This window comes from Octopus bimaculoides, chromosome 21, assembly GCF_046866305.1.
Source record: "Octopus bimaculoides isolate indiv1 chromosome 21, ASM4686630v1, whole genome shotgun sequence".
NCBI classification, from domain to species: Eukaryota; Metazoa; Mollusca; class Cephalopoda; order Octopoda; family Octopodidae; genus Octopus; species Octopus bimaculoides.
The window spans coordinates 37518616-37543615 of record NC_142948.1 but is presented as its reverse complement, the minus strand read 5'-3'; the positions used below and the strand labels follow the sequence as shown (position 1 = coordinate 37543615).

General features: G+C 41.1%; 1 long non-coding RNA gene across 1 annotated transcript in view; it reads right to left on the bottom strand.

The window, feature by feature from the left end:
* LOC128250471 (uncharacterized) overlaps positions 1-25000 on the bottom strand; it is a 46287-nt gene that overhangs the window by 12484 nt on the left and 8803 nt on the right. The window contains exon 2 of the long non-coding RNA XR_008266495.2: positions 15518-15596. This is a non-coding gene — a long non-coding RNA (uncharacterized LOC128250471). The remainder of the gene's footprint in view (positions 1-15517; positions 15597-25000) is intronic.

The window sequence follows — 25000 nt, the reverse complement described above, 5'->3', positions numbered from 1 at the left end:
ATCGACTAGCCACCTCCTTTCAACCTACACGACGACTGGCCTTGTGCTTAAACCAGAATCATTATAAAGCGAACATCTTAATCAAATGTTTAAGAGCCTAATATCTCTAAAACCATGGCTTGCATATTCATCCTTAAAACGCTTCGGTAGATACGAATGCGAATACAGTAACCACTGTTGTGTTTCGTCGTTAGAGAACAACTTCTCTTTACAGACGAATAATGCGTTCATAACTCACTCGATTCATTAGTCTAAAGACACTTTGAGAAACCGTGTTGTTTCGACATTGTTGTGTCTCGTCAGGTGAAGTTACTTCGGACAAATAAAGCTATCAAGAAATTGTAGTTCTTTTATCTTTTAAGTCTTACTTGTTTCAGCCATTAGACTGCGGCCATACTGGGGCACAGCCTTGAAGAATTTTCAGTCGAATGAATCGACTCCAGTACACATGCAGATAGAGGAAGGAATAAAGGGGAATTAGAGAAAGAGAGGGAGAGATGGAGAGAAACATAAAAGCGTCGGATGTCAATTAAGTCAGAGTAAGAACTACATCAGAAAAGGCATCGACGATGACAGTCGTGACGACGACGATGGCACCAGACTAGGAAGACCTCAGAACAATTCAGTTCGCATTATCCCAGAATGCAACGCTGCATCCGAAAGGATCCGTAAGGCCATCGACATGAAGGAAACCAAATAAGACACAACAGGAGAAACAACTTGAACGTAAGAGGGAGCACGATCATTGCGCTTCCCTGCTACTCAATGCACTACAACATTAACTACAACAACAACAACAACAACTTCTACTACTACTACTACTACTACTATGATCACCACCACTACCACTACTACTTCTACCACAACCATCGCCATCACCACTATCACATCCACCACCGACACGTCTATTGCAACCACCATGAACACCACAACAACCAACACCACTATCAATACCACCACCACCACCACCACCACCACTACTACTACTATTATCATGGCAACCAACGCCGCAACAAACACCGCTAACACCATCACCACCACCACCAACGCCACAACCACCACTACTCCTATGACTACCATCACTACCCCCCCCCCACTATTTCTACGCTGTAGAACTAATTTTAAAAAGAAAAGCAAAAAATACAAGAAAAAAGCAAAAGAAGCTGGGGGGAAAAAGAAAACAACGAAAGATAAAGGTTTTCTCCATCTGACATTTGGTAAGCGTCCCGAGCGCCAAAAGTTGTCGTTATTTCTTAAAATAACCACTCCACCCCCACCCTACAACCCGATTTTTATAACTAGATAATAACATAACCAGTTCTAACTAGATTATCGATTAACCTTGGCCAATAACTACTGTTGCGCAGGAAATTGATTTGGCAATCACCGTTTGTCCTCGGTACCTTGAGGAGTTGCCAAAGGGGCCGTTCATATTCGTTCGCTTCTGGGGTTGGGTTCGCTGAGTGAGGGAATGGGGCATTTAAAACTTTATTTATATTGTTTATTTATTTATTCAATTGTATTATTATTATTATTATTATTATTATTTGAATTGACCAAATCGTTAGCATGGCGGAAAGCTTGCTAACCGGGATTTCTTCCGGTTCTTTACATTCTGAGTTCAAATTCTGCGGAGGTCGACTTTGGCTTTCATCCTTTCGGGGTCATTAAATTAAGTACCAGAGAAACACTAGGGTCGATGCAAACAACTAGTCTTCTCTCTCAAAATTTCAGGCCTTGTGCCTTTAGTAGAAAGGATTATTATTATTATTATTATTATTATTATTATTATTATTATTATTATTATTATTATTATTATTATTATTATTATTATTATTATTATTATTATTATTATTATTATTATTATTATTATTATTATTATTATTATTATTATTATTATTATTATTGACGAGCTGGCAGAATCGTTAGCACGCCGGGCGAAATGCTTAGCGGGATTTTGTCTGTCTTTGCATTCTGAGTTCAAATTCCGCCGAGGTCGACTTTGCCTTTCATCCTTTCGCGGTCGATAACTTAAGTACCAGTTGCGTACCGGGGTCAATCTAGTCGACTGGCCACCTCCCCCAAAATTTCGGGCATTGTGCCTAGAGTAGAAAAGAATATTATTATTATTATTATTATTGTCTTTTACCGTACAAACTTAGTGATCATTCGCATGGTTGTGTAATAGGACGGGTGGCTGGTTGGGTAGGTGAGGGCTTCAGCTTCTCCACCAATCACTTCCTTCCTTACCATGCCTCTCACCCCACCTCACCAGCCTCATCCTCAAAAATCAAATCCGAGCAGCATGTTAAATTTTCCATATTTTTATTGGTCGGCTGAAAAGATTGAAGTGTGTGTGTGTGTGGTGGAGGGGTGATGGTGGTGGTGGTGGTGGTGGTTGTGCTACTCTTGCTGCTGTTTTTGTTGTTAGTTGTCGTAATGGTGGTGGTGGTGGTATTATCGTGTCGGTGGTGGTGTTAGTGGTGGCGGCGTTGGTGTTGGCAGTGGAGATGGTGGTGCCGGCGGCGGCGAAGGCGGCAGTGGTGGTGATGGTACAGTAGTGGAGGAGGCAGCAGTATTGGTATTGGTGGAGGTGGCGGACGATGTTATTGTTATAGTTGCTGTTGTTGTTGTTGTGGTGGTGATGGTGGTGGTGGTAGTACGGGTCTGGTGTGGTATTGGCAGTGGCACTAGTGCTGTGGGCTCGTGTTCTTCTAACTGTTGTTGTACTGGCGCTGGTGATAGTGGTGTGGTGTGGCAATGGTAGTAGTGGTGGTAGTGGTGGTGGTGGTGGTGGTGACTATAGTGTTGGCAGTGGTGTTAGTTGATTTGGACAAGTTTTGTTATTGTTGTTGTTGTTCTTTTTCTTTTCTTCTTCTTTATCATTATTATTATCATTATTATTATTATTATTATTATTATTATTATTATCATTATTATTATTGTTGGAGTTGGTGATGATGGTGGTATGAAAGGTGGTGGTAGCGGGGCTGGTGCTGGCGGTGGCATTGGATAGCAGCTGTGATGGTAGTGTTGGCGTTGGCAGTAGTGACGACGGTGGGGAGAGGGGCGCTTAGTGTCGGTTGGCGGCGGGAAAAGAGATGTTTAACTTCCGCCAGGTACATTGGCGCCATCTTTAATTTCTTTCAATTTCATTCGATTTCGTTCAATTAAATTCAACTTATTGTCATCGTAGGCAAAACACAATGAAAAACTAAGTCTGAAGTCCAAATTGCACCAAATCACGGCTCATGTTCGATGTCTGCTGCTTCTCTTCGCTGCATCGTCCTCCATGTTAGCATCCCGTTATGTAATCAGGATAATATTTGTATATGTAACAATCCATCTATCTATCTATCTATCTATCTATCTATCTATCTATCTATCTATCTATCTATTCATTAATACTCACACACATACATAAATATAGTGTGTGTATCTATAAACATGTATGTATATATCTATGTGTGTGTGTCTGCGTGTGTTTGTCCCCAATACTAGTTTCCAGATTGAGAGAGTGGGACTGGTTCTGCACACACCATGTCCACTAGAATAAAAATACCGTCGTCCAGGTTGTTTAGCAAACCAAAGCACCAGCATATTTTGTTCATAAGTCCTGTAGCAACGAGGACTGGCAAAGGATGCTACTGTAACGTGTGCAACCGGATCTGCTAATCCCGGATCGGCCGTAATTCCCACTTGAGACTTAATGACAAAGCATTGAACTTAGATCATCTTGCCGAGTCCTTATTCGTCGAAGCGACGACAGAGTCCACCATCACCGCCACTACCGTTCCGTGCTTGCTGCACAATTTCAATCTTGAACTGCGTGACAAATAACTCGTATTTAGAACAGCGTAGATACTCCTGTTCGTATTATTGCATTTTTACCTTTTATTATGAATCCTGAATGGTCTGAATGGTTACAGAAAATGGAGGGAGAAAATAAAACGCAACATGATAGATTGTTTACAAGATATTTAGTTACACCATCTTACGTACATTTCATTTCATTAACAATGTGTGTGTGTGTGTTTTGAGTGTATCCATACGTGTGGATGTATGGATGTATATATATATATATATATATATATATATATATATATATATATATATATATAACATATTCGTAAATATGATGTATGTGTGTATGCATGTTTGTATGAACGTATTGAGTAGACACACACAAGCAGATGTGAATGTTTATATATATACATTTATACGTGTGTGTGCGTGTGTGTGTACAGGGAGAGAGGATAAGAGAGAGAGAGAGAGAGAGAGAGGGGGGGGTGAGATAGATAGAGAGATAGAGAACGGGGTTTAGTTACCCAGACAAGTTTCCCTCCTCCCCACTCGTATACACACGCACACACACGGTTCCACTTCTGCACACGCATATTATACCGAGACACGCACGTCCATGGACAAATACACACACGAGCACACACAAGCACATACACACACCACCACCAGGTGCACACTGTCCTGTAATTAAGACCTGCGTCCGTGTCCAATGCCAAAGCGGTCCGATACGATACATAGTTACACACCCGTACACTTACACACACGCATATGTATAACATATAGACACACATCCATATCCCTCCCTCGTACACACTCACACACACATATGTATATATACAGACACATACACACATTTCTGTAATTAGAGCTAAAGTCTGGATCCAATGGCAAGGTGAGCCAAAACGACACACACACATACATACACACGTGCGCAGAAACACACACACACATACACACACGTAAGCATACAAACTGCCGTATACAAACAACGCACACATAAACTGTGTACACATATACACACTCGCGAGCGCACACACACACACAGACACAAGCGTACACTTCGTTATTCACACAAAAGCTCATATATTGGTATACATGTATACATACACAGACACACAAACACACACAAAGAGCTACGTACACACACAAGGGCACATTGCTTTGTAGAGACATACGTACACGTACTCACGCATACACAGGTACGTACACATACAGCTATTTCCATACGTACACACACACACACACACACAAGCGGTCAAACTCCATTATATAAATACGAAAGCACATTCGTACACTCAAACACTCTTTCAGTCACACACACACAAAGTGCACACACAGACAAACGTATAAACTCCTGTACATACACATAAACACATGCACATATCTGAACTTGCACACACACACATACACAAACACACATTTACATACACACATTCACACACAGACAAGCGGAGTACAAAAACCCACATTTGTACAAACGCGCACACACACACGTACACACACACACGTACACACACACACGTACACACAAGCTTCTTACTACATTCGTACACACAAATATGATGAGTAAAAGCGACCGTACACACATATATATATATATCCGAACACAGACTACTTACACACGTACACACAGATACACGCATATACGCACACGCACACACACACATTTGCATACATACACACAGACTACTTACATACGTACACACACGTACAAATTCGCACACGTACACACGCAAACACACACACATAAACTACTTACATACGCACACACATCAGCACATACTTTCAAACACACACACACACAAACTAGTTACGTATACATACACACATTCGCACACACACACACACACACACAGACTACTTACGTACACACACACACACACACACACACACACAGACTACTTACATACGTACAAACACACACACACAGACTACTTACGTACACACACACACACACACACACACACACACACAGACTACTTACATACGTACAAACACACACACAGACTACTTACGTACACACACACACACACACACAGACTACTTACATACGTACAAACACACACACACAGACTACTTACGTACACACACACACACACACACACACAGACTACTTACATACGTACAAACACACACACACAGACTACTTACGTACACACACACACACACACACACAGACTACTTACATACGTACAAACAAACACACACACACACAGACTACTTACATACGTACAAACGCACACATACACACACAGACTACTTACGTACACACACACACATACACACCCCTAGCTAAACGTACATTGTGCCGTACGCACACAGACACACCACACACATCGTGTTGTCAACGTTCCCCAAAGTAGACATAACAACGGATAATGTGCATCCAACACGTGCTAAAATACGTGAATGGAGAGACGTTGCAGTTCTGCGGAGAGGCGGCGGCGAAGAAGGCGACGTCGAAGGGGATCATGGGAGAGTTGTATCGGGAACGTGGTGTGAGGAAAATAGTGCAGTCATTGAACTAACGGCATGAATTGTGACCGGCGGAAGACGAGTCGATATCACTACGCCCACCCAAATAGCTTTGCTAAAAACTGAATGGAGAAGTCCAGCGGTGAGATGGCAAGGCGTGGGGCGTTTGTGTGTGTGTGTGTGTGTGTGTGTGTGTGTGTGTGTGTGTATGCCCATCTATCTATCTCTGTCGCTATATGCCCCCCCCCCCCCACCATCACACCGCTCCGCCAACCATTTGCTTTAACCAGGTTGAATTGTGGTGAATAATGACGACAGCTACGCTATAACAATAACAAGACCCACCACTAGCACCACCACCACCACTACTACTACTACTACTACTACTACTACTACTACTACTGATGATGATGATGATGATGATGATGATAAGGTGAATAATAAATGTATAGAACAGAATTAAAACAACGTTATTCGTTTTTGCCCGGTCAACATCATAAGCACGCGTCACCTGTGTTGCCATGCGGGGATGCATACATACGTACGTAGATCCATCCATCTATCTATCTATCTATCTATCTATCTATCTATCTATCTATTTTATCTGTATCTCCACACACACACACACACACACACACACACACACACACACACACACACACACATTTCATCATGTTGAATCGTTAATCCTTACATATTTTTTTCTCTTTGCGTTTTCGCCCCTCACAATCCTTACTATCGAAAAGCGTAGGTTCGAAACGTCATAGACTCTTTCATTCTTCTCGAGCGTTAAACTAACACACCCGCTTGTTGTTCCCTCACCTGTCTTCGTCTTTTGTTTTCTGTAAATTTGAAGAGCGTAGGCTCGAAACGTTAAAGACTTTCTCTATTCCCGAGCGTTAAACTAATACATCCTTTTGTTGTTTACACCACCTGTCCTCGTCTGTTGTTGTTTTTTTCGTAAATTCTCCCATATATATATATATATATATATATATATATATATATATATATATATATATATATATATAATACATAATGGGACAAGAACGCAAAACATTCAGACAGTTAGGTGATAAAAGAGGGACAAAACATACAGATACACGATACAAAGGAAACACGGACATGTCATTCGGAGTTTTCTCTCTTCAGTCGAGATCCAGATTATCTTTGCAATTTCGGCTGGTTATTCTCGATATTGCTCCAATCTGATATATATATAATAAGATGAGAAAACAGAGAGGTAATTACAGTTCTACGCCACATGCCCACGGGCGTATGGCGTAGTGGTTAAGAGCGCGGGCTACTAACTCCAAGATTCCGAGTTCGATTCCAGGCAGTGACCTGAATAATAATAATAATAATAATAATAATAATAATAATAATAATACTCTCGAACTCGGAACGGGCCGCTCCTCTCCCGATCGGAGGCGGCCGTTACGAAATGTTTTGATTTTAGTAGAAGACACTTGCCCAAGGTGTCATGCAGTGGGACTGATCACGGAACCATGTGGTTGGTTAGTAAGCTACTTACCACACAGCCAATATATATATATATATATATATATATATATATATATATATATATATATATATATATATATATATATATATATATATATATATATATATATATATATATATATATATATATATATATATATATATATATATATATATATATATATATATATATATATATATATATATATATATATATATAACTGAAATAATCAGTAGATCTATGCCTTTGTGCATACATTCACATGTAAAAGCACATGCTGGAGTTGAAATACACACACACGTATATATGTGCGTGTATATATATATGCATAGATAGATAGAATGAGAGTTAGGTTGGATAAATAGATAAAGGATGTATGTATGTATCATATCATATATGTATATGCATATGCGTGTATGTGTATTCGAATGTATGTGTTTGCGTTCGTGCACGTATGTGCATGCGCGTGTATTTCATAAGTCTGTAAATAGTTAAGATTTCTCTCTTTCTCCTTTACCCGTCACTTCCTCTCCCGTTTCACGTTCACACCACTTCCATTCTCACCCTCTCTCTTTCTCTCTCTCTTTCTTTCTCTCCCTCCTCGGTTTTGTCTGTTCGTCCGTTTCGCCGATCCGTAACAGTGTGTGTGCACGTGAGTTTGTCCATTGACAATGCCAGGAAGCTAAACAAACACGCGCGCCAATGACGACGAAAATCACCATTACAACCGCTGCCGCCGCCACCAACACCACAACCACTAATATCATCACCAGTTCTTTCATGACCACCGCCGCCGTCACCACCACCACCACCACCACCGTTCTTAATCCACTCCCAGACCTTCCTCAGCCCCCCCCCTCCCCGAGATTATTTCGTATTGGACGAAATGCTTTAAAAGAAATAATAAAGAAAATTAAAACAAAATATCAACAATGATAAATAAATAAAAATGGAAATATATATACACTTCCATTTTCTCGACCTTATCATCATCGTCATCATCGTCATTATCATCATCATCATCATCATCGTCATCGTCATCATCATCATCGTCATTATCATCGTCATCATCATCGTGATAAATACAGGAAAACCAGTTAATTATGATTTTATTCAACATATTCCCTTCTCAGATTCACTCATTTATTGCAGCGGTCCCTCAGTTTTTCTAAACCCCGTAAGAGAACTAGAAGGTTGGGCCTCCAACCAGGCCTTTTAAAGTACCTTTAAAGCTAGGAACTTTTCAGCACCCTCTCGTTTATATACACACTGCCATCGGTATTCATGCATCGGTATATATTTTTTCCTACTTAGTCCCACGACGGTCCCACGGTGTCCATTGCCCTAGTGAACCTCCTGGTCTCACGATGTCCGTTGTCCCTAGTGAAGCATCTCTATCGTTTTTATACTAAGACCTTCCTTATCGAATTGCAGATCCTTTGCCGTATGAGCTCTGTTTTGCTCTGAACCTTGGTGCATTCCCAGCTCTTCGCGCTGTAGTTTCCATGTCCTAACCGTCTTTGACAGACTACTCCAAGAATACGTTCCCGATTCCTTCACCGCTTCCTGGGGCTTCCACCTTCTGACATCCTTTATGGTCTCGCTGACGTGTCTGACACACATCTTCACAAAGTAGCAATGTACCGACTGCTCTGACCTTGATGGCTTTGAATTCCTCCTCCACTATTGGATCAAGACTCCTATCCATATTGTCTATATCGCGATTCGAACCCAGATACCACAAGGCATCCATTCCAAAATTCTTACTCTTACGCCAATCCGCCGCCTTAGGTCGGAACTTATTTTTATTGTCTGTTCTGGAATAGATAAAAGACAAAGACATCTGTGGCATTTCATCTCAAAACGCAAAGAACCGGAACAAATGTTATAATGATTCTCATCCGATATTCTTTCTGTTTCGCCAATCCACTGCACTCGACTGGTAGGATTTTGTTTCATCCAATAGACTGAAGTCACGTGATATTGGAATTCCGGCGCCCATGACAGACGAATTTCATCTGCTACGATCTATGTGTATGCTTTTATGCCCCAAACCTTTATATGAGAGAATCTCTTAAGGCTTATGACGCAGTATTCGGTATTTTTACAAGACATCCATGTTAAGTTGGATATAATGATTACTGTTTTGGTGTTAATACTGTTACCGTGGCCAATAATAGATTTTTAATAATAAAAAAAAAAACATCAACAGGCGTAGGAGTGGCTGTGTGGTAAGTAGCTTGCTTACGAACCACATGGTTCCGGGTTCAGTCCCACTGCGTGACACCTTTCCGTGACTTAGCAGTTCAGTAAGCGAAAGAGAGACCGATAGAGTACGCTACCAGACTTTCGAAACATGTACGGGGATCTATTTGTTCAGCTAAAGTCGATGGTGCCCCAGCATGGTCGCAGTTCAATGAATGAAACAAATAAAAGATATAAGATATATGTGTGTGTGTGTATGAGTGTGTATGTGGTTGTGTGTGTTTGTGTTTGTGTTCGTGTGTATGTCTCTGTGTGTGCGAGTGTGTGTGTGACTCAAACGTCATCGCGCGTTACCGCATGTATTTCTTTACATCGACGCGACTTCGCGGTTCGACAAAAGTGTCCGATATAATACGTACTAGACTTTTCAACTAAGCACTGGGACCAATTCGTTTGATTAGGCCCTTCGAAGCGGTGCTCCAGCGTGGCCGCAGTCTAATGACTGAAGCAAGTAAAAGATAAAAGAAAGACACAACCACAACACGCCTCCCCTCGCCCTGTGTGTTTGTTTTAGTGAGGGCTGGGCACGTTTGGAGCGGGTATTTGACTGCGATTTCTAGTACGCCTTAGCGTGTACGTACAGGTGCCCTCTGCGCTGTGATGTGGACGGTGATTGTCTCTCGACTGATTGGGTCATTCAACTCGTCTCACTATTCCCGTACACATTCATATACGTACACACACACACACACACACACACACAAATACACACACACGTAGACACACTCGTACGTACGTACAAACGTACATTCACTTACATAATACATACGTAAGCACATACACACACATAAATACACGGACACACAAACTACACATAGACTTATAGACACAAACACACACACACACACACATACACACACAAAAATTGACACACATACGTACAAACACACATTCCCTTACAGCAACAAACACACACACACACTCATACACACATACGTACAAAAACGCATTCACTTACAGCAACACACATATACATAAGATTCACAGACACGCGCACAGACACGCACACGTACATACACACATGTTCCTTCTGCAGCATCTAAGTTCTTATCTGTCTTGTCTACTTCCTTTCTTCCTTCCTTCCTTCCTTCTTTCCTTCCTCCCTTCCTTCCTTCCCTCCTTCATTCCTTCCTTCATTCCTTCCTTCATTCCTTCCTTCATTCATTCATTCATACTTTTCAAATATTCATCTTACTTTTTCCTTCCTCTCTTTCGTTCTCTGTTCTATCTTCCTTAGTTTCATTCTTCTTTCCTTCTACTCTTCTTATAATTTCTTTTCCTTCCTTTTCTTCATCTTTTCCCTCCGTTCTTTCTTCTCTTTTTCCTTCCTTTCTTTCTTCCCTTCTTCCCTTCATTCTCGTTCTCTTTCCCTTTTCATTCATCCACTTTCAATTTCACTTTCACTTTCTACGTTTGTGTCCATCTCCCTTTTAATTTCTGTATTTCCGGTGGACATTCCTTTTTCCTTCCTTCTTCCTTCCTTCCTTCCTTCCTTCCTTCCTTCCTCCATTCACATTTACCTTATTGTTTCTCTCTCTCTTTCTCCCATACACACACACACACACACACACACACACACACACACACACACACATGTATGTATGTGTATGTATGAGTATGTGCATATATATATATATATATATATATATATATATATATATACACACACATGTGTGTATATACATATATATATATATATATATATATGTATGTATATGTGTGTGTGTATATATATATATATACACACACATACATACTTATGTATTTGTATATACATATGTGTGTGTGTGTATATATATATATATATATATATATATATACACACACACACACACACTTATGTATATATACATATATATATATGTATATATATATATATGTATGTATATACATATATATATACGTATATATATATATATATATATATATATATATATATATATACATATACACACACATATACACACACATATATGTATGCATGTATGTAACCAGCAATATTCTAAATAACACCCACATATTTCTTTCACGTGGTTCAGGTAACTGAAGTCAACGACCTCAACATAAACACCTCGGTTCTCTCTCACTCTGTCTCTTTCAGTATCCCCCTCTCTCTCTCTCTCTCTCTCTCTTTGTCTTAACATCCCTCTATCCCTGTCTCTCCAGCCTCTCCCTCCCTCTCTTCCCCCTCTCTCTGTTCTTTTACCTCCTCTCTAACTACCCTAGCTGACTATCCCTCTGGCCCTTTTTCTCTTTTTCTTTCCTAACCCCACCTCTTTCAAAATGTCTATTGGTCTCTTTTATTTCTTATGTGTCTTTCTGTTTGTCTGCCTCTCTCTCTCTCTCACCCCACCTTTCTTTCTGCCCTATCACTCTGTCTCTCCCTCTCTAATCTCTCTCTCTCTCTCCCTCTCTGATCTCTCTCTCTCTCTATCCCTTATTCTCTTTCTTATTTGTCATCTCTTTCTAAATCTCTACATCTCTCTCTTCACCTGTTACGTCTTTCTCACTACCCCTGTCTGTTTTTCTCTCTCCCCGCCTTTCTGTCTCACCCTATCACTTTAATCTCTCTCTAATCTGTCTCCTATATGTCTCTCACTTTCTCTCTGCCATGCATTCTCTATCCACATCTCTCTCTCTCTCTCCCTCTCTCTCTCTCTCTCTCTCTCTCTCTCTCTACCTCTTCCCTGTCTTCTCTGCTCGTTCTCCGAGTCTCTATCCCCATGGCTATTTCTCGGTCCCATCTCTCTCTCTCTCTCTCTACCTTTCATTCTCCAAGTCCATTCTCTCCATTTTTCTCTCTGCCTGTCTCTCTCTAAACGTCTCAATATCTCTCTATACCCTTTTACTCTTCTCTCTGTCACTCTGTGCACCTTTCTCTTTCACCTCTCTCACTGGATTTGTCTACTCTCTTTCTCTCGTTCTCTCTCCGTCTCTGTCTGTCCCTCTCTTTCTGTTTCACTCTATATATAACCTCACTCTCAACCCTTCTATCTCTTTCTATCTCTCTATCTTTTTACTCTGTCCGTCTATAGTCGTAGTAGTAGCAGTAGTAGTAGTAGTAGTAGTAGTAGTAGTAACCGTAATACTTTTGATGTAATGTCTTGAACTGTTTGTGGTCCATTAAAAGAAAGGTGTCTTCTGAAGTGTTGTCAGACGCCCTCGCAGTCTGCTTTCCATTTAGGAAATGCAGCATGATGGACGTGAACCCTTGCATTCTATAAGGCGTTAAGCGATTTAGAAACAGGATGGGGTGAGCAATGATGTTCTCGTAGAAGATACTGGGCATCAATGAGCGATTACTAAGCTGTCTCTATAGACAACACGTACAAACCACTCTACTAACCGTTCTCCCGAGGATCATATCTGGTTCAAGATAAACTCATCAAGCATGATATCACTGTCATCCCCCATATGTCCGAGATGCCCGCAGGGCGACGAAACAGTTCTGCGCGCTTTCGTTTAGTGCCTGGCAATTGTCAACTTATTGAGATTGTTTAGTTTGCGTGACTGATCTTTAGGTGAACTTGTGTTGGGTGGATCTGAATATCAGCCGAGTCCATCACGAAAATTGACCTACAACTTTCCTTTGTTCTCTCTCTCTCTCTCTCTCTCTTAGTTTCTATCTCCCTCCTCCCTCTCTCAATATCTTCCTTTCTCTCTGTCTTTGTCTAAGCATACCCCTGTCTCTGCCTCTCCAGCCTCTCCCTCCTTCAATCTCTCTCTGCCCCTCTCTCTTAGATTCCTATTCCTCTAGCCGTCATTTTCTGTCTCTTTCTAACTCTCCCTCTCCTCATGTATTGTTTTCATTTTCCAATTGTTTATTCTTTGCTCTTCATCGAGTTTCCTAAATGATTTTCAATGCGCCACATTTTCGGTAGACATCGTGTTGTTATTTCTAACATTTTCGGTAGACATCGTGTTCTAATTTCTAACAGCGGTCAGCAAGGATTCACTCTGCTGTTTGATGTACCATCCCAGACTGTTCTTCTCGTTGGCAACATTGATCTTGCATCTTATGAGGCCTCTTCCTCCCTTGTTCCTAGGCATTTACAACCTATTAATATATCGCTTTTTGGGTGCAGTTCCTTGTTAACTGTCATCACTTTCCTGGTTTTTCTATCCATTCCTTCAAACTCGTTCTTTGTCCATCTAACGATGCCTGCTTCGTAAGGCATCAAGGAAACAGCCCATCTGTTCATTCCTCTAATCATCATCATCATGTTACTTTTAGGATGCTGTGAATTATATAGTATCGTAGAACTACTTCCTAGTTCTTCTGTCCAATTCCTGTAGCTCTGTCTTTAGCAAATGAGCAGAACACCTTAACATTAGAATGAATCACGTTTTGACTGTCTCGATGACATTAATTACCTCCAATTAGTTTTCTTTCAAACACCTTCCTAACACTAAACTTGTATTCCTCCTCGGAGACTTTCTCTCTTATTTCTCTTTCTGTTGCCTTATCGTCCTGCAGCATTCCTGTGATGATTGTAAGCTTCATTCTGTCTCCACCATCAAATGGTTTTATCTTGTGCAATCTTTGGGCTAGTGGTTCTCAACTTGGTTCCATGTATGATTTTGTCCTTGGGGGTCCATCTAAGATTTTGTTTTTGGGGGTCCGTATAAGATTTTGTCTTTGGGGGTCCGTATAAGATTTCATTGTTAAAAACTGATGTACAATGGATTGCTTATATTTCTGCAACACACACAATATTTTAATTGTTTTATGCAATTCCTAATAACATTTAATTATAGAGACACAGTAAGATGTTTTTACATACAGTGAATGGCTATGGGGGTCCGGTAGAGAACCAAAAGGGCCCATGGGCAGAGAATGGTTGAGAAGCCATTATTTATATCGTCAAATTTAATCTTTCTACCTCTCTTCATAATTAAAACTGCGCACTTATTCACCCTCAGAACCGCATACAAATATCCTTGCTCTTTCGAAAAGAGAATCTTGGGCTTTTTTCATCTTTGACGAATCGTTTGAGGTCATTCACAAATCACAGATTATCTTTTATGTTTTGCTTGTTTCAATCATTAGACTGCGGCCGTGCTTCGGCACTGTTCTGAAAATTTTAGTCGAATGAATCGACCCCAGCATTTTTGTTTTTTAAAGCCTGATACTTATTTTATCACTCACTTTTGCTTATCGGCTAAGTTACAGGGGTCATAAATACACCAACACCGGTTGTCAAGCAGCGTAGTTGGGGACAAACACAGACTCAAAGAAAACACACACATATGTATGCGATGGGCTTCTTTCAGTTTCCGTCTACCAAATCCACTGACACGGCTTTAATCGGCCCGAAGCTGTAGTAGAAGACACTTGCCCAAGGTGCCACGCAGTGGGACTGAACCCGGAACCTTGTGGTTGGGAATAAAGCTTCTTACCACACAGCCACTATTTTTTCGTCCCCCCTCAAACCAAACACAAACAACAAAAACAAACCTGCTACTTACGTAGTTTCCAACGTTGGGAAAGGCATCCTTGCCTCAACATCCAGTTTCTTTCCGCTTCTTAAATCTACGTCCGCTGAACCTAATCAAGAAGTAAAATCACTTAATTAATCGGTTCCTTACCTAATTACGTCAAACAGTGAACTCTACTTCATCATGGTACCTATTTATATACGAGTGAAAGCAATTCACCGAGGTTAATTGCTCTGTGCGAAAATTTAGAAAAAAGTTGAATTAGAGGAAAATGTTAACATGCTTAATGCAATGAGTAAATTAAAACGCTAATTGGAAAAATTAAAGAAAATATTATGTGATGAGGAAAAGACAATTAGACCATTTAATATTCATTGCATTTAATATGTTAACAGTAACTAAACTGAACTATGAAGATGTTGAGAGTGGAGTGACTTTGTCAAGGACAGAGGGCGTTACGATGACCGATATTTCAGCCAATATTGCGGCAGTTACTGTTAATTCGGTCAGTTACGAATTCTGTACAAGACTGGGAAAGATAAAGAATAAAAATAAATATATTAACAAAAAAAAAACAAAACAAACAAACAAACAACAAAACAAAGAAAAATTGGAGCAGTGTCACCATATGTTCACATAACAATATTATTATTGTCGTTGTTACTGATGTTGTTGTCAGTCATCATCATCATCATCGTCATCATCATCACCACCATCACCATCATCATCATCATCATCATCATCATCATCATCACTATTATTATTATTATTATTATTATTATTATTATTATTATAGTTGTTGTTGTTGTTGTTGTTGTTGGTGGTGGTGGTGGTGCTGCTGCTGCTGTTTCTTTACCTCGGGTGGCGGAGCAGCAGAAACGACAGAGAACCGAAGGAAATGTGTGTCGGTATTTAGTTACGGGTGTTTTGGTTCGTGTTTCAAATCCCGCCTAGCAGACATCAACCGCCGTCAACTTAGTCATTCTGCCGAGGATGATAAATGACATGTGTGTGTGTGTGTGTGTGTGTATAAAAACACATTTACATACATGCACACAGACACATATACGCACATTTACATACCAGTCATGTATTGGTATCGATTTCATCCACGAGCCGACCACCACCACACTCAACACACCTGTGGATAAATATGTGGCCCAATGATCTAGAAAGCAAAATGGATATCGATTAACCATCATCATCATCATCATCATCATCATCATTATTATTATTGTTGTTGTTCTTGTTGTTAGGACAGCGGGCTGGCAGAATCGATAGCACGCCGGACGAAATGCTTAGTGTTATTTCGTCCGTCTTGACGTTCTTAGGTTCAAATTCTGCCAAGGTCGTCATTGCCTTTCATCCTCTCGGCGTCGACAAAATAAGTACGAGTTAAGTACTGGGGCCGATGTTATCTACTCCCAAATTTCAGGCCTTGTGTCTATAGCAGAAAGGATGATTAATATTGTTGTTGTTGTTACTGTTGTTGCAGCTGCTAGTCTTGTTCCTGTTTTTCAATTCAGAACGCACGTGCAATAACAAAGTCTATATATATATATATATATATATATATATATATATATATTTGTGTGTTCATGTATGCGTGTGCATATTCTTATATCTATCTATCTATCTATCTATCTATCTATCTGTGTGTTTGTGTGTATACGTACGTATGTATTTATGTATGTATGTATGTATGTATGTATGTTCGAGTCGAACTGTATGCATCTCAACACAAATTCGCACATACAGGTGGTGCACAAATTCAGTTAATAACAGAGTTTCCTCAGAGAACTACCAAGACATTAATGTCACACTCCTACTCAGTCGTATCTCGAGAGAGACCGGGTTAAGTGTGGGTTTCCGTGATTGAAAGTGTATGTGTGCACACGTACTTTTGCTGTGTTTCGAAAACTGAAGGACTGCCGCAAATAAGTGTGGGAAACGGAGAAGGAAATGCGTTGCATGAATAACCACGAATAACTGACCCTCTTGTATTTTCTTTTACCCAAAGCCAGGAACTTTTCAGCACAAATGGATGGAGAAACATGTCTATACATATATGTATATGTATGTGTGTGTGTGTGTATACATAAATAGATGTAAGCTTGCATGCATACATGCATTTACACACTCTTACAAAGGCAAGCAATCATTCGCACAAACCCACACACGTACACACAGACGCGCGTACGCGCTCACACTCACACACACACACACACACACACACACACATACGCTGCTTCGGTGTCCCAGATGACTAATGGGGGAGTGACAGCTACACCACTCTGGCCAATGTCACCACTGCTTTTTTCAACACAATAACCAACGTTGACACCACCACCACCACCACCAGTGCCGCCATCAACATCACCACCAACACTAGCGCTGTTTCCACCACTTGTGAAACTACTACTACTACCACCACCACCACCAACAACAACAACAACAACTTCACTACTGCCTTACCCTCACTTCCACCACCACTAACCCACCACCACTATCACCACCACCACCACAAATCCTCCACCATCGCTACCGCCGCCGCCGCCGCCGCCGCCTCCACCGCCGCCTCCACCGCCGCCTCCACCGCCGCCTCCACCGCCGCCTCCACCGCCGCCTCCACCGCCTCCATCGCCGCCGCCGCCTCCACGGCCCCTCCACCGCCGCCGCCTCCACGGCCCCTCCACCGCCGCCGCCTCCACCGCCGCCTCCACCGCCGCCTCCACCGCCGCCTCCACCGCCGCCTCCACCGCCGCCTCCACCGCCTCCGCCGCCTCCACCGCCTCCGCCGCCTCCACCGCCGCCGCCGCCGCCTCCGCCGCCTCCACGGCCCCTCCGCTGCCGCCGCCTCCGCCACCGCCTCCACCACCGCCGCCTCCGCCACCGCCACCGCCGCCGCCACCGCCGCCGCCACTGCCGAACAACCACTACTATCACTTATACCACTGACAACCCCGCCATCACTGCCATCAACGTTACTAAGACATCCATCACCACCACCAACAACAACAATAACAATAACATTACCACAAACCCTCACCAACAACACCAGCACCACCACTACCACCGCCAGTACCATTCCTACCAGCAAAAATCACTCACGCCACTTCCATTAGCACTACTGCCGCCCCCACTACCACTGCCACGACCACAATCTCTACCACCACCACCGACAAGAAACAACTACAACACGACGTAAGCCATTAAACCTGTCTTATATCGGGTTTAGCATCAGACGATGAAAAGCCAGAAGGAGCAGAAACTGTGTCAAAACCTCCAACACACAAAACCCTTCTTTGTTCCATTAGCAGACGACATGTGAACAGTGAATCTAGCAGACGATAGGTTAACACTTAAGAGTTCCGTCAAAGGAATGGCTGACACACGCCTTTTTCTGACTCTTTACAACCGACAACTGTGCCACGTGTATATATACACCATATATATATATATATCTATCTATATATATATATATATATAAATACATACAGACAGACAGACATATAAACACACACGCATATATATAATATGCATATATATATATATATATATATATATATATATATATACGTGTGTGTATACATGTATGCATAAATATTTGTGCATTTATCTATGTACGTATGCGTGTGGGGGGTGGGGGCGGGGGTGTATGTACGTGTAAATTAGCACATTAATCCTATGCATTCGTATACTTACAGGAATGGATGTGTGTGTGTGTGTGTGTGTGTGTGTGTGCTCAAGGATATTTAGTAAATTAATGTGAGTGGATGTTTTTATGGATTATGTTCACACATAAATACATAGATATCTATGTGTGTATATATATATTGTTGGTATGTGTATGTATATATGTGTATGGGTATATGTGTATACATATATGTAAGTGTGTATATTTGCTTTTGTGTATGTGCGTATGTGCGTGTGGGTGTTTATGTGTGAATTTGTATAAATATGCGAACGACTGGGTGGAGTTGTGCTGTTCCATTTTCTTTTATTTCTACGTCGAATGTGAATGCCTGCTCAGGCATTCTCACACACACACACACACACACACACACACACACACACACACACACACACACAAACACACACACACACAGAGGAACAGATACAGACAGACAGACAGACACAGACATATACGTACTCTTCACAAACATACAATCACATGCAATCACACACGCACACACACGTACATCCCTACACGCACTCAGAAAAAAAAAGAAAAAAAAAGATTTGATACCAAGTAAATTAGTGTAGTATATGAATTCATTTGCCCACATGACAGCTGTCAGCATCATATCAGACATCGGTGAAACGTGCACGATTCTTTTCAACCGAATGACAATACATCTCCAACACGCTGCATCTTAAACATGCTTTGTTGACGCATCCGGACGCTACATACAGAGATATAGAATATACATAGATACATAGATACATAGATACGCAGAGAGAGATAGAGAGAGAAAGACAGATACAGGGAGAGAAAGAAAGAGATCGTAACGTTTCAAGTAGGACTTTTCTTTGTAGAAATGAAAATATGTGCTGGAATGCCGTTTTTCTCCAAAGCCTTCCGACATATTTCTCGCTATTTCTTAAAGTTCTTCTCACCCTAAACGTGTTCTCTCACGAAGGCGGGGACAATTTTTATAAACCATTGAATTTGTATTCTCTAGTATTTGATCTACCTGCAATTATGTATTTATCCAATATGAGACAACGGACTACGAACAGAAAGGTATTGAGTTCAATTTCATTGTACGCCTTTAGTGATGCATTTCGGGTAAGAGTCTATACCAGTCATGAGCAAATTGCGGTCCACGGGATTTTCTGAAAGGCACGCCTAACGAAAAATTCATATAATCAAACTGTTTCAAATTGAATATATATATATATATATATATATATATATATATATATATATATATATATATATTCAAAAATTATGCAATGGAGCAGGTAAAATCCAGGTTACATATGTTTCATAACTAGCAGAACCTAATCCCCAACGAGTTAACATGGCATCTTCCAGCGACAATGCAAACTTCATATAATCGAAGTATTTTTGGCAAGAAGAGTAGCTTGCGGTCCGCCTCTCGTTTGTATAACTTACTACTTCCGAAGTTCCGCTCGCTTTGAAACATATCTAACCTGGATTTTATCTCCTCCATTCCCTGATTTTTCAATGTCTATTCGCGTATACAACAGCCCCTGGCAACTATAAAATTAACTCTCTTTAGCTTATCGTACTTCTTTATAGACGAAAAATTCACAAACGTCTGCGCCAGTAAACCATGTATTGTTTTGAAAGTTGTTTTTTTATACGAATCGCTTGAAACTCACTAAATCCCTACACCTTCATCTTTAGATCTTACCTTTACACACACACACACACATTTAATACACAACTGAAACTAATAGTTTCATATTTTTATGAGGTTTGAACAGGCATATTTATAGAATACGCCATGTATCTCAAAGCAATAATTTCAGACTGTTTATGAGCGACATAATTTTTAAAACAAGGACGCTGGACAGTGAGAAAATATAAAATAAAAAATGTGGGGAAAAACGTGAAGAAGGTTGGTGCAAAAAATGGAACGAAGAAAAAGAAACGAAACCAAGAAAGCTAAGATCCTCGTCTTCCTTGATGGCGGGAAGTTCATTAAATAGAACTGGTATAGAACAAAATAACAAAAAATGTGCGAAAGTCTATATATATATATATATATATATATATATATATATATATATACTTATGTTTGTGTAAATATATGTATATGGACACGCTTTTTTCTTATCGATTTTTACTGAACTTGTGTCTAGAAAGAAACTATGCTATGCCCTGAACGAATCTGTCAAAACCATTGAGATCCACACGAGAACCAGCGACTATACTAAAATACAAAACGAAGTCTGTGAGGGCGGAGAAGGGTGCGGATAGGGTGGTGGGAGACAAGGGTAGGGTGAGAATTCCGGAGAACTGAGTTTCTCAGGAAGAAGGGTGAGGGGTGAGAGAACAATATGGACGACGAGAATAAAGGAGACGACGAATGAGATGGAGATATGGGGTCTGAGTAGGGTTAGTGCGTCAGATGACTGTGCAACACCGAGATATAGAGCGCGTATGGGGTGGGGGTGGGGGTCATTGTGGAGGGCGTTGCAGAGGCGGCGGAGAAGGCCCAAGGGAAAAGCGGCAAGTCCATGGATCAACGGTCGAAGTACGTCGGTCACTGGGACACGCAGACACACACACACGCAGACACACATATACATTCACACACATGCACGCACATATCCACACACATACATATGGGTATGTTCGTTTGTGTATGTGAGTCTGTGTGTAGGTGCACGTGAAGGGTTTGTGTGTGTGTGTGTATGTTATTTGAGACTCAATTAGCGGCAGACTGATTCTAAAGAACAAAAATATTATTTTAGCGTTCCAATTATATACATTCGTATATACACACACACGCACACATACACGCACACACATCTGTGTGTGAATTGCGTAAGTATATGTAAATATATGTATATATGTATGTGTATGAATACACACACACACACACAATAATACCTCATTTTTCGAGGACCCACTTTACGAGACCACCGGATTTTGTTTTCAAGTTTCGCTTTAAAAGCATTTTCCGGGAATGAATTAACTCGTATACTGAGGCATTACTGTATGCATGTATGTATTTAATTATGTATGTGTGTAGCAACATGAAATAAAATGTCTTTCTCAAGCACACATTGCAAACGCTGGGAATCGAACTGATGATCTTGCAGTCGTAAGCCGAATGCCCTAACCACTTAGCCATGCGCCTTCACATAGATACATATATAATGAGGAGACATACTTCTATATGGTGCGTGCGTATATAGGGAGAGAAAGAGAGGGAGAGAGAGAGAAAGAGAGACAGACAGACAGACAGAGTAATTGAGAGCACGCAGCTGTATTATATATTATATACTCACACACACATATACACACACGCATATGCACACGTATCTCCTTGTGCGTACACACATATATATGAGTTGCCTGATGAACGACAAATAGCGAAACTCGGCATAATCAGAGAAAGTAACCTCCATTCTATAATATGTATACAGGCATGCCACAACTGCCATACTGGAGCAGCATCTCGAAGTGTTTAGTTGAACAAATCGACCAGAGCACTTATTTTAAACCGTGATGTGGCGAGGGATTACTGTATATATATATACATACTTCTGTGTGTATACAGTGTTTGTGTGTGTGTATACAGGGTGCGGTTAATATATTGTCGTCTAAAGACTTAGTATTTCTGAAGGGTCACAGCTGTTTCATAGATTACTCTACGTTACGCCATTAACTGCCATGCGTACGTACATATATATTATATGCAGCATGCATGCACACACTATATGTATGTATTCGCACCATTATATAATAAAGAATTATATAGTCATATAAAAATGACTTTACGTACACGACTACCATCGCCTATTACCGTTACTACCACTACCAGAACCACTACCATCGTCATCACCATATCACCCCAACCGTCATTGCAACCATCATCAACACTCAACATCATTGCCACAATCAATCCAGCAGCAACATCAACACCATCAGCATACCACCGGCATCACCTCTGCGAAGATGCCACTACAACCATCACCATCCATCACAACCATCCAATATTAACGCGACGCACCACCGACGCCACCGCCATCATCACCACCACCACCACCACTACCACCAACGTATCACCAACCCACCACCATCGCAGCCACTACCATCATCATCATTATCATCACAACCACCAACACACCATATCACAACAACAATCGGCACCGTCACCTGACACCAGCACCACTGCCTCCTCCTCCTCCTCCCTCGCCACCACCACCTCCACCGCCGCCAACATATACCACCATCAAATTTGAAATTTAGGAACCGAAAGCTTGTGAAATGAATAAATCACAGACGTCAGTGGAGCGGCCCCGCCTGCGTCAGCCCTACCTGACCCCTTTGTCTACCCCTTACCTAAACAGTGTCTCTTATTTCTAGGGAGCTGTTTCTTCCCCCACTGCTTGAAGGCTGACTTTCTGCTGATCAGCATTTCACATGTCTTCGGGGACATTTTTAACACTGCTGCGGTTTGTGGCTGTTTGTATGTATGTATGTATGTATGTATGTATGTATGTATGTATGTGTGTGTGTGTGTGTGTGTGTGTGCGTATGTATGTGTGTATGTATGTGTGTATGTATGTATGTGTCCATGTATGTATGTGTGTATTATGTACGTATGTATGTATGTATATATATATGTGTGTATGTACGTACATATGTAGGTAGATAGAAATGTATACACACGCGCGCACGCACACACACAACACACAAACACGCACATATATACACACGTACAGGCGCAGGCTTGGCTGTGTGGTAAGAAGCTTGCTTCCCAGCCAAATGCTTCCGGGTTCAGTCCCACTGCATTGCACCTTGGGCAAATGTATTCTACTATAGCCTCGGGCCGACCAAAGCCTTGTGAGTGGATTTGGAAGACGGAAACTGAAAGAAGACCATTGTATATATATTTGTGTGATTGTGTCTGTGCTTGACAACCGATGCTGGTGTGTTTATGTCCCCGTAACTTAGAGGTTCGGCAAAAGAGACCGATAGAATAAGTACTAGGCTTACAAAGAGTAAGCCCAGGGGTTGATTTCTTCCTTTTCAACCTTCTACATATGTATATATATATATATATATATATATATATATATATATATATACACACACACACACACACACACACACACACACACACACACACACACACACACACACACACACACACATATATATATATATATGCGTGTGTGTGTGTGTATACACACACATACATATATGTGCACGTATGTACGTATGTCTAGACACACACATACACACATATATGAAGATAAAGATTGATATTGTATGACAGAACAACTGTGCGTTGTACATACACACATACATATATGTGTATGTGTATATATATATATATATGTATGTATGTATGTATGTATGTATGTATGTATGTATGTATGTATGCGTGTGAAAGACAGACGGGCCAGGGTAGGAGTGGCGGTGGAGAGTTCAGGTCAAGAGACGAGTGTGGGGCGGAGAAAGGAATTTTATCTTCAAGATCCAGAAACTTCCACGTTTCTGGAGAAGAGGTAATATCAAATGTATGTGCACCCAGGATGAAAGATTTTAAACGCACACACACACACACACACGTACACACTAACACGTACACACGCACGCATGCATATTGTAGCCATGAACAGAAACACGGTGATACACACAAAGACGCGTGTGTATATGTGTGTGTGTATGTATGTATATATATATATATATATTGTAAGACAGAGAGAGAGAAGAGAGTCATTGACATACATACACACATACCCGTACACGCATACGCCGATATCTATGTATTGAAACGTAGTCGTTTTTTTATACACTGG